The sequence below is a fragment of the Pinus tabuliformis genome, chromosome X, assembly GCF_031772625.1.
Source record: "Pinus tabuliformis cultivar Carrire ecotype Pingquan chromosome X, CPIR1, whole genome shotgun sequence".
In the NCBI taxonomy this organism is placed as follows: Eukaryota; Viridiplantae; Streptophyta; class Pinopsida; order Pinales; family Pinaceae; genus Pinus; species Pinus tabuliformis.
This window is the reverse complement of record NC_142308.1, coordinates 1,592,648,004-1,592,660,664: the sequence shown is the minus strand read 5'-3', so window position 1 is coordinate 1,592,660,664 and position 12,661 is coordinate 1,592,648,004.

Below are 12,661 nucleotides of genomic sequence, written 5' to 3'. Positions count from 1 at the left end.
TGTTAGTAGGAGTGTCTTGAATGTTAACACTTGTTTTCCTTCTCCTACTTTTCCTTGCTGAGCTACTCTCGAGTGTTTCAAGTGGATCCTGAAAGAAGTTTCTAATCAAGAACTGTTCCCAGGTGTCCTTTTCCTTCAACTGTTTTTCAATCAAAATTTTTACAAGGCCGTGATGGTAAAGGTGGGGTTCTATGTCCTCCAGATTCTTTTGTATAGTTATGGACATCTTTTTCAGGCTATTCAATAGAAAGCAAGGCAAATTGATGGTTTGATTTTCTAGAAAATTCATTAGCAATTGGATGTGGTACATGTACATGGACCCAAACCGTCCTTCACATGTAATAAACTTCTGGATTATCAATAATAAACTAGTCCACTTTTCCTCTAGAGCAGAGACAGGGATTGCACGTTTGAAAATGGTTATATCCATACCTGGATTGCGTAAGATAATCCTCCAGGCCCTCTCATAAAAGTTTTTGTTTTTGAACCACCGTTCCCCCTCCTATGGGAGTTTTGTTGTTGCTGTGATAGATGCCTTTGTGACTGAAAATTTAAGATCTCCAACCTCAACTTCCACGCCATTAAAAGACCTTGCAAATGTCTTCATGACTTCTTTATTGTAACCTTTGAATTTCTAAATGAATTGCAACCACCGTGCCTTCCTTAATATGATTTTCAATTGTGGATACCCCTCCATGAATTTAGGCCCGTTCGGTTCTGCTCTTAGCAGAAGGCCCATTCCTTCCTCCTGCGTTAAAATACGTCTGTGAGTGATGGACTATGAGTAATGGATTGACGGAGGTGAAACAGTTGTGTTAGCAGGGGATGGAGAAGGTTTGTGGAGAAAAACCAGTAGTTGTGAACGAAAGAGCAGAGAACAGGTAATGAGAATGAGTTCACGGAGATGTAAACATGCCAGAAATAACAAACACAACTTCAATGGGATAGTATGGAAATAGAGTGAGCCTAACTTTTGAACTAGAAGGCTGCAGAATAGGCGTGAGCATGTTCTCAAAATGACTGCGAATTTGTGTGGTGGGAAAGAGCCGTGATCAAATAGATTACGTCCTCATAATTACCCAGTTCAACACATGGAATGACAACGTACAAATAAACACGAGTTAAATTCGGAGGCGGATCATGAGGTTGTTAAAAACTAATGCAAAGTTTGTGGTGGAATTATGTAAAGGCCATGGAGAGGTTATGGAAGCTATCAATGCTAATCATTACACATAATGGAGTTGGTGGTTTCATAACTATATAGAATGTGCTTTAAAATGATATTTGAAATGAATCTTTCTCATACCTTAGAATTTTTCCACTTCCGTCCACTAACCTTTGATTAGCTGCTTCCTGTTGGTGCTTTAAGTGCTTTATATCTTCAAAATATTTTCCTTTGTCATACCTGCATTTGGTTCTCATCATTATTTGGCTAACATCTGACTGTCAGTATTGAATAACAGAGTGTTAGTTGTGGAATCAACAATCAGCCGCGGAATCAGTTTTTAACTGCGGAAACAAAATTCAGCTGCGGAAACTGACACAGTGAACATATCACTGAATGGAGATGAATGGAAATGAATGATGACTGAGGGAATGATATATGAAAAATGGTCATAAAAGGGATTTTATTGGCGGAATGAGATGATGAAATTAAATGAAATGAAGTCAAGCGAAATGAAGTGAAATGACATGAAACTATGAATAAAATGAGAGGAATTTTTTTTTTTGAAAAAAAAATAGGGCATTAGAAGTTTCTGATTTTCGCCCTGTATTTTCTGTGTAAGACTGCCAATCAATGATTGGTTTTCAGGCTTATACAAACTATTATTATTATTATTATTATTATTATTATTTTTAATTTTTTTTTTTTTTTTTTTTTTTTTTTTTCTTATAAAACAGAAAAAAACAAAGACTAGGCTGGTGGAGAAGAAGGATTCTTCTTCACTAGCCTTATTGCAGAATTATCTTGAAATATTTTGACAAATTCCTCCTTTGAGAGTGGCTTATGATAGATCTTTAATCTATGACCATTCACAGTAAGAGGAGTTTGATGTTCATTAATGGTTTTGATTCTTATTGCTCCATTGCTAAAGACTTTGTCAATCTCATATGGCCCAAGCCAATGAGTCTGAAATTTACCTTTGAAATCTTTGAACTTGGAATCAAATAGCAATGCCCAATCTCCTTCTTGAAACTTTTTTTCCTTGATCTATTTGTCATTCCACTTAGCTTTTTGATATTGAACTAGATCAGTTCTTAGGATTGCTTCTTGTCTGATCTCATCTAGTTCATTCAACTGCTCCATTCTATGCTTTTGGGCTTCTGATAGATCCATTCCCAATTGAACTGCCATCTTGAAGGTTCTAACTTGGAACTCAATGGGGAGCAGAACTTCTTTCCCATAAACAAGTTCATAGGGAGAATGTCTTGTTGTATTCCTCCATGTAGTTCTGTAGGCCCATAAGGCTTCAGGAAGCCTTTCTGCCCAATCTCTTCTGTGTAGATGAACAGTCTTGGTAATGATGCCTTCAATAACTTTGTTTGTAGACTCCACTTGACCATTTGCTTGCGGATGGTAAGGAGTAGATTTTCTGTGCTTGACCTTGTACTCTTCCATCAGCTTCTCCACCAGTTTGGATGTGAATTGACCTCCCTGATCTGTTACAATTTCTCTTGGAACACCAAAGCAAGTAAAAATATCCTCATAAAGAAAACTAACAACTGAATGCTCAGTAGCAGAAAATAATGCTTTGGCTTCTACCCATTTAGTGACATAATCAGTACATACCAATATATACTTTCTTTGTTTAGATGGTGGGTTAATAGGTCCAATGAAGTCTAAAGCCCATTTTTCAAAGGGTTCGATGAGTACCTGTGGTTGTAATGGCATTTCATTTGAAAGGGTAGGTTTCCTACTCTTTGGCAGCTGTCACATCTTTTGACATATTGTTTTGCATCTTTGAAGAGGGATGGCCAATAATACCTAAAGAAAGGATTTTATAGGCTGTCATTTTGTCAGCAAAGTGTCCGCCACATGGTTCATCATGACATGCTTTGAGAATATCAGGCATCTCATCTTCCCTAACACATCTTTTGATCACAAGATCTAGCCTTATTTTAAACAATTCGTTAGAAATCCATGAATATTTTGAACTCTCCTGAATAATCTTTCTTCTTTCACCAGGAAATAAATGTGGAGGTAGTTTCCCTGTAACCAAATAGTTAGCTATATCTGCATACCAAGGAGTCTTAGTAGTTACTGCAAATAAATATTCATCAGGAAACTTGTCCTCTACAGGAGAATCTTCTTTAGTATTTTGAATCCTAGACAAGAAATCAACGACTGTGTTTTATTTCCTTGGTCTATCTAACACAGTAATATTGAATTCCTGTAAAAGTAGGAGCCACCTTGTAACTCTGCCATTAGTAATGGGTTTGTTCATTAGATATCTAATTGCAGAATGATCAGTATGAATAAAAGTTTCATAGCCTGTTATATAATGTCTGAACTTATTGATTGCATGAACAACAGCTAAGAACTCTTTTTCAGTCACAGTATAGTTCAACTCAGTAGGAGTTAAATTTTTACTGGTATAGTAAATGGCATAAGGAACTAAATCTTTCTATCCCAATATAGCCCCTAGAGCTGTATTTGAAGCATCTGTAGAAATATGGAAAGGAAGTTTCCAATTTGGTCCTCTCAAGATAGGCGCTTCAGATATTCTTGTTTTCAAAGTTTCAAATGCTGATTGGCAATCAGGACCCCATTTGAATTCACAGTCTTTTGTAAGCAGTTTGAAGAGTGGAGATGCTATTTTGGTGAAGTTTTCTATAAATCTTCTATAATATCCAGTAAATCCCAGAAAACTTCTAACATCTTTTTGACAATTTGGAATAGGTAACTTGGAGATGACTTCAACTTTTGATCTATCAACTTTAATCCCATCCCCTGAAATATGATGTCCTAAAACAATACCTTTAGTAAACATCATAAAGAATTTTTCATGGCTTAGTGAAAGGTTTGTTTCTTTACATCTTATAAGGAATTTTTCCAAATTTTCTAATGCCTCTTCAAATGAATCACCATAAACTTTAAAATCATCCATATATATCTCTACACAATCATGGATTAGATTAGAAAAAATTCCTAGTACTGCTCTTTGGAATGTTGCGAGTGCATTACATAATCCAAAAGGAAGCACTCGATAAGAAAAATTTCCCCATGGATAGGTAAATGTGGTCTTATCCTGATCTTCAGGTGCTACCTGAATTTGATTATGACCACTAAAACCATCCAGAAATGAAAAATACTTTTTGCTTGCTAATGTATCTAATACTTGATCGATAAAGGGCAAAGGAAAGTGATCCTTCAAATTTGCTTTATTCAATTCCCTGTAATCAATGCATACCCTCCATTTACCATTCTTCTTGGGTACTATAACCAAAGGAGAAACCCATCGGCTATCTGAAATTGGGTTAATGAAATTTACATTGAGTAGTTTTTGGAGCTCTTCTTTCACTATCTCCCTAAGATTTGGATTCATCCTTCTCTGAGGTTGTCTGATTGGTCTATTGTTTTCCTCGATATAGATATGATGGATGAAAGTCTTAGGGTCAATACCTTTCATATCAGTATACTCCCATGCAAATGCAGTAGAATGTTTTTGCAATATTTTGTTTAGCTCTTCTTGTTGTGACTTTTCCAAATTTTTGTTGATATTCAGTGTTTTTCCTGGAAAAATTTCAATGGTAGAGCTACCAAACTCTTCCATAGAGTAAAGAGGCATTTGTCTTGATGATAAATATTCAATATCAGAATCTAACTGAAATTGTGTGTGGTCATATTCCGAAGATGTTTCAAAATTCTCTAATGTGTTCAAAATTTGACTATCTTCACTAATTTCAGAGATGGTAAAGACATGTTGTCTAATATCTTCATCGTCGAACCATTCATTGTGTCCTACTTCTGTAATTGCCTTTGCTGGAGGATAACAATTGAATTTCTTTGTCAAACTGCCATCAGAAATATACATATCCCCAGATCTACAACTAATGAGAGCATCATTTGTGGCTAGCCAAGGTCTTCCTAAGATGAGTGGATGCCCTCCTAAATTACTCTTGGGAGTCAAAATCATGAAATCTATTGGATATTCCCAAGAATCTAAGGAAACTGAAATATTTTCTAGTACACCATCTGGTTTAATTATTGATATATCTGTAAGTTGCAGTAAGGTGGGTGTAAAAAGAAGATTAGGAAGTTTAAGTTGTTCCATAGTTTGTCTACTCATAATGTTTATAGCAGCCCCTAAGTCAATCAAAGTGTTTGGAATTTCTATCCCATTTATATGTGTCTTGACAATTGGACTACCTAGATCTACATACTTCTGCATGGTAATTTTTCCTATCATGATATCTGCAATTTTTCCTACCAGGTGGATTCTTCTTGTATCTCTTGGTTTCCTTCCTGGTCTTTTGAGACTCAACTCCTTTATTGTTTTTGCTAGAATAGGAATATCTCTAATGGCTTGTATCAAGGGAATCTTGATACAAACATTCTTTAATTCATCTAGAAAATCATAGTTAGGCAACAAGATTTGTTTTTCCACCCCTTTGTCAATTTGTAATCTTTCAGGAAAAGGAGGCGTGGATGAAGATGCAGGTTGCTAAACTATAGGAGTTGTGGGGGTTGACTCTTTTTATTTTTCTTTTTGAATGATTGGGTTTTGAAGAGATGCTTCTTCAGAACCTTTATTGACTTTAAGAGAATCCTCCTCAGAGGTACCTTGCTCTTGAACATATATAGAAGGTTTTTCTAAAACTCTACCAGATCTGAGTTGAACATCATTAAGAGGAATAATCATATAGGTAGGAAATTGTTGTCCTTCTACCATTTAAGCATTCCGAGGACTTTTGTTGTTGGGATTTGGTAATGGCTGGGCTGGTAGTTGATTTGTCTTTTGTTGAAATGGAAGCAAGAGTTGAGAATTTGGATTTTGTTGAGAAGGTTGTTGTTGTGGAAATGGCAATGAAAGTTGTGGGTTTTGATTTGGAAGTTGTGGATTTTGTTGATTTTGAAAAGATGGAGGATATTGATAAAATTGAGCAAATCTCCCATAAGGATTTTGCATCCCTTGTGCCCATGATTGGTATGGATTTTGAGGTTGGGGCCAAGGTTGTTGCCAAGAATTCCAATTTGGCGGGAGCTGAAAGTTCATAGGATTGTTAAATCCTTGATTTTGTTGCCCCTTTCATGGTCTTATTGAAACAAAACAAAGGGACTCTACTGAAATTGGATCTTCCTGAAAGACAGCTTTGAGCCCAGGAATTGAAGGACAATCCTTGGTCTCATGACTTTCTAAGCAAATCATACATGTTTCTACAACTTTTGCATCCAAGGGACATTCCCTTAGAGCATGTTTTTTCCTACATTTTGGACAAAATATGGCCAAGGCATTAGCTTCTGCTTTCTACTTGTTTTGTATTTTAAGGGTGTCTAGTTGTTCACTAAGGCTCCCTAGAATATTAGTTTTGAACTCATCAAGCATATTGCCAATCTCTGCCCTACTTACTGATTCAATTGCAGATTTGTTTGCTTTAATAAGAGAAGGATCTCTCGGCCCTTTTCTAGTTTTAGATTTTCCCCTTGAGAGATGGACACATAGTTCTGCTATGTCATGAAGTGGAAGTTGGAAAATGTCTCCCTTCCCCATCATGTTTAAGATATCTATCCACTCATCTCTAATGGCTTTCAATAGAAGGGCTTTCAAGGTTTCCTCATCTAAATTACTCATTTTTTCTCTCTTTAAGTTGTATTGAAATCTTTCAAGTAAATCCTCCAAGTTTTCATCTTCTTTTTGCATCATCTTGAATACCTCATCCTTATGATTGGTGGGCATACAATAATACAGGTATCTATCCAAAAATGTTTGCTTCATATCATTCCAAGTCCTAATAGATTGAGTGACTAATCCCATGAACCATTTCAAAGTAGCTCCTTTCAATTTTGAAGGAAACAATTTGAGTTTTTGAGAGTCTTCCATATAGTCATAGGTTAGGCACAAGACTTCAAACTCAAATAGAAATGTTTCAGGATCCTCACTTCGCAACCCATAAAAGTTTGGGAGGACAGATGGTGAAATGTTTTTCATTTTTGTATGAGTTTCCTCATCGGCTATAGGGAATCCAAATGAGTTATCTCCTTCCCTATTTCCCCCATTGTTACCTCTACCTCCTCCATTATTTCCTCTTCCTCTACCTCTACCCCCTCCTCCAAATCCATCTACTACTTCCTCTGTCATGATAGTTTCCTTAGAGTCTTCTGGTTCTTCTATTAATGGTGAACGAGGAAGAGTTTCTCCCTTTCCCTCTTCTTTAGGTGATTCTACTTCTTTGGTTACAGTATGTTCCCCTGTAGAAGTGAAGAAAGGTTCTTCTCCTAGATCAGATTTAGTAGATAATGTGGGAGAATCTCCTAATTCGGTTGCTGCCCCTTAAATTCCAGGAATCCTAAGGCTAGGAGTATGAGTCAGAGATGGAGGTGTATCTTGTCTATGCCTTGAAGTAGTTGGAGTTTTGAAAATTGAACTTTTGGCCCTAGCTATAAACCTTCCTCTAGAATCTCTTGCTCTATGCATGTCATTTTTTTTACTTTTTTATTTTTTATTTTTAAGTCGGGCTAATAATTCTCTTTCTGATCTTCTAGGTCACACTAGGTGCAAGAAGAGAGCATAATCAAGAAATTATTGAACTAATAACTTTCTTTTCTAATCCTCCAGATCACACTAGGTGCAAGAGGAGAGCATACTTCAAGAAGTTATCAATTTTTCCCTTCTTTTTTTTTGTAAGAGATCGGCTACCTAGTTACACTTCCGTGGAAACGACGCCAAAATGTTTAGTCAATTTAGTATGTCCTAAATTTTCAATTTTATTTTGTTTTTGGGGTTTTTATCTTGGTTTGTCTCCTAATGCGAATGGAAACCCTATTCCTAAGTTTTAAGAATACTTTAGAAGGCAAGTAGGGAGATATATTTTAAGGCAATTATGTCCTTTATGATGACTTCTAGAGCTTAACACTTTAGAGGATCTCAAAACATACTAGTGATGAAATTAATACTTGAACAAGAATGCAAATGTTCAGCTATTCTAATCAAACAAATGATAAAATGCTGATCATGAAATCACTATCTCTGCTGCTCATCTAGATACAAAAATAAAAGTTAAGCTATTGTACTCAAACAAATCAAAAACTGCAAACTAATATAAGTAAAACCAATTCACTTCGCTTATAGTTCGATAGCTCGCCAAGTAGCTTTTCGGGTTTAAGTCATGTCTCTGGAGATAATGTCAATAACATGAGGAATTGATATCTAAATTACCTACTTGCAAATGAAAATAAAATCAAGTCACTTCACTTATAGTCTGATAGCTCGCCAAGTAGCTTTTCCAGGTTAAGCCATGGCTCTAGAGATAACGTCAATAACATGAAGAGCCTAATATCTAATTGCAGAAATGAAATTAAAATCAAATCACCGCACTCATAATCCGATAGCTCACCAAGTAGCTTTTCAGGGTTCAGCCATGGCTTTGGAGATAACGTTAAATGACATGAAGAATTTGATATCTAAACTAACTATCAACAGCAAATGAATAAGACTGAAATCAAAGCATAACCAAAATTGAAAGCTAAGAAAAACACAGTCATCAAAGAGGTCAATATCATGTCACTATTTATTGCAAAAATTGTATGAAAATGCCCGAGCCTAGCCTATCCTGAAACACACTGATCAGTGTTAGTACAAATATACAATGCTTGGAAAATCATGTACAGGAATGAAACATTAACACCATTACTAAAAGATGAAATATACACAGGTGAACAAACTACGAAATGTCTACAATGGAAATAAGACAACAACATATGAAAACTTTATAGAAATAAAGAAACGAAACCTTAGCCAGCAGGGGCCCTCTGCACGGCCTTGGTTAACACGCTGTCAGTCCGAGATTATGCTCACACAGTCATATAAAATAGAGTCTTGTTATATTGAAAAACAGAGGAAGGATCCTCTCGTTACAACAACAGGGCCAATGTCACGGCACAGTACATGAACTGACAACAAGATTACATAAAAAAAACTAGCTACATGCATTTACAAACACGTTATTTATAAAGGAAATTACATAACTGTTTTTCCTATGGAACAACTTCAGCAAAGGAAACGTAAAAAGACAACACCCGTGAGCTTAGTGTGTTGGTTTCCATGATCATTCAATCTACCAAAAGGTGGCTGTTGGATTTGCGTCGTGGAGGCAGTCTACAGCTGTCAAAATGAATCCACGGATCTAGGAATGGTCTCAGACCCTTTACGTGTTGAAAACAGAGACCTGTTTGTCGTAGAACTCCTCATTTGACCACCGTTTGACCAAGGCTTTCCTCTATGAATCTTGCCAAACCAATAGGACCTGGTCCATGTCCAGATCATTTCTGAAATGCCCACGTGCCTTGTTTTGCTTGTTGACACATGTAACCTAGATATCAACAAAAACAACTATGGAATAGCTGCGGAAAGTTGCTGCATTTTGTAGCTGATGAGCAAAATCTATGTCAAATAGAAAACACAAAAACATAGTTAAAAAACCACTTAAATGCACTCTCAGAATCAATATGTAATGATCTTTAATAGCTTATGAGGCACTGGTGAGGGGAAAAGTCTAGAAAAGTGTGTAGAAGAGATGTAGTTTCAGGGCTCAACACACTTATTGTTTGTTGAGTTCTCAAAATTTGAAGGACCTGGCAAACTTGGTCTTTTAACCCTTAATACATGTATGACTAGAACATCTTAGTATGCCATTTGTAGCTAGATATAAATGATAAATGAAGAAACCTTGAAGGAAAAGTTAAATATAATATGTTGATCTTTCACAGAAACTATTATCCGTCACTTAGAAGAATTATGAAAATGAGAACTGAATCATAGACAATATGCTGCTTAGCATAGAAACTACTATCTATGACCCTTGGAGAAGTTAAAGATAATATGCTGGTCTTTCACAGAAACTATTATCTTTAACTTAGAAAGAAAGGTGGAAACTTCAAGTATAGGAGCACTATTTTAAGGAATTTTAACTTTATCTACATAAGAAAATAAAGACCTGTAGCTTCATTAATATACTTGAAAGAAGAAAGCACGAGATGACACATGACAAAGAAGGCTACAAAATTATACCCAAAAATTCATGGAAACTTATGATTCTTTCATTAATCAACAGTTATATCAGGAATACAGTGGCCTAGTCTCCGTGTTCTCCAAAATTCGAACAACCCCTTTACAATTCCCTTTTCCAGCTTTTATCTCTTTTATCAAATCAGTTTTGGAACTGATTTATTGGAACAACTAATAAACCATTTTATAACAGTTATAAAACTATTTTCTCTTCGAAAGTATTCAACTTTATTACATATACAATATTAAAACTCAGAAAATATGTAAACTGCGCCAAACATTTTGAAAGGGGTCCACATATATATGTTGGGAATAATCTGATTTGTAGAAGCACAATGAAACTCGACCAATCACCTTCAATTTAGTTTTCCATTTATATAGCGAAATCGGTGCAAAACTTTGGTTACTGTGGAACTCAAAAGAATTAAATCTGATTTATTAACCCATAAGATTTTCCCATTCAATGTTTCATTGACTTTCCATCGCAAATCACAATTGGTGTTATAAATCGTTGTATTGACCCAATCCTTAAAAAACCGTGACAAGATGGACGCGCCAGAGTTATAAAACATAACATATAAACTATCGGGTCAGGATCTTTATCCCTGATCGCAATCGGCAGAACCATATACATATATATAACTACAGAGCTGCCCAGAATTATAAAATGCCACATATAGTTTTTCGAGTCCGGTCTACTATCGCTCATCGTAATCAGCGAAACCCATATGCATGTATATGAAAGACCTTACTATACAGTGGACCCACCAAAACTTTACAACATAATATATATATGTTTAAGGTCTAGCTATCGTGAATCACAATCGGCCAAAGTTGAGGTGCTATGTTATATAGTTGCCCACTGTGATTTGTGATTTCGATTTAACCACATCACACACACACACACACACACACACACACACACACACACACACACAACACACACACACACACATATATATATACATATATATCAGGTTCGGCTCCGTATAACTTCTTGTATTGCGATTTGTTTTGATCCTTGGCTATACCGGGGCTGATTCTTTTATACTTATTCTTTTAGCGATTCCAATATATAATAAACAAAATGCTTCATTTCTTTTAGACTTTGTTGGGGGTAAAGAATATAAAGGAGTTTCATTGAGGTTGAACCCCCGATAGTGATATAACTGATAAATAAAGCTAAAAACACAATATAAGCTACAATAGGAAGCACAAGGAATCGTGGATGACAATATCAAGAAGGCTACGCTGGTGAACGCGTTGCAGGATCATGTATTAAAATGGTACATCAAGCATTCTAATGACCATCCAAATGCAAGAATCGTAGAAATCCAGACCGCACTGAACAGGGAATTTAGCAGGCCAAAGTTGGAATCACAATTAATCATCGGGTTTAAGGATATTGCGATGCTCCCGGGTGAGACCCCCTAGGATTTGGACCAAAGACTGAAGAGCATGATTCGTAAAGCCAACATGACGTTGACAAATGGATAGCACCGCATATGGTTTGTAGCATCACTAACACCGCACTTAATGACGACACTATCATAGAAAAAAATTTCCACCCAGGCCGAAGCTTTACAGATGGCGATGAGATTACATGAGACCCCTATACAAGACCTTGGTCTAGGAGTCCAACAAATCCACACAAAACTGCAAAATTTGTGTCTGGAGATGCAGAGTTTGAAACAGGATAGGACACCTCGGCCAGAGGCGCGCGAGGAGGTATGGTGCATAAAATGCAAAGGCCAGGGGCATGACAAGGACCATTGTCTAGTGTTCATGAATTACTTGGTAGGAGGAGGGCTGATACCATTAAGACCTGAGGCACAGGTAGGACCAAGCGTGGTGCCTGCATTATGGTGTGTGATCTGTTAGATAGGAGGAAAGCACACTACGAACAATTGTCATCTATTGTAGAAGTATACGTAGATGTCCTAGCAATTGTTTTGTAATTTTTGCAGGTCGATAGGGCATGATGAATGCACCTGCAAAAGATACGAACTAATGATGGATTGGACTCCTACCTACAGGGTGCAGAAAAAAACATGAGCCCTTGACCCAAATACAGGAATGGCACGTGCTGGATTTTAGGGGCGCGGTCGAGGTCGAGGTGGAATGGGACTAGGAAGGGGTCGCGTACAACTAATTTGTTAAAATTGTGGAGGGCCAGGGCACTATGCCTACGATTGTACAAACCCGACAATAACATCATGTTTGTACTGTACTCATTTTGATCATGAGGCAAAAGAATACCCTACATTGATAGCGAGACAACATGAAAAAGGGGTACTTCAAACCCCTCTGACTCAGAATTTGCAGATGATGAGGTTTGGGCTGTGGAAAGAAGACCCAAATGTAAACATGATGCTCAGGAGCGACATGACCACTAGCGATGATAAAGAGAAACAATTAGAAGAAAGTGCGTGGGT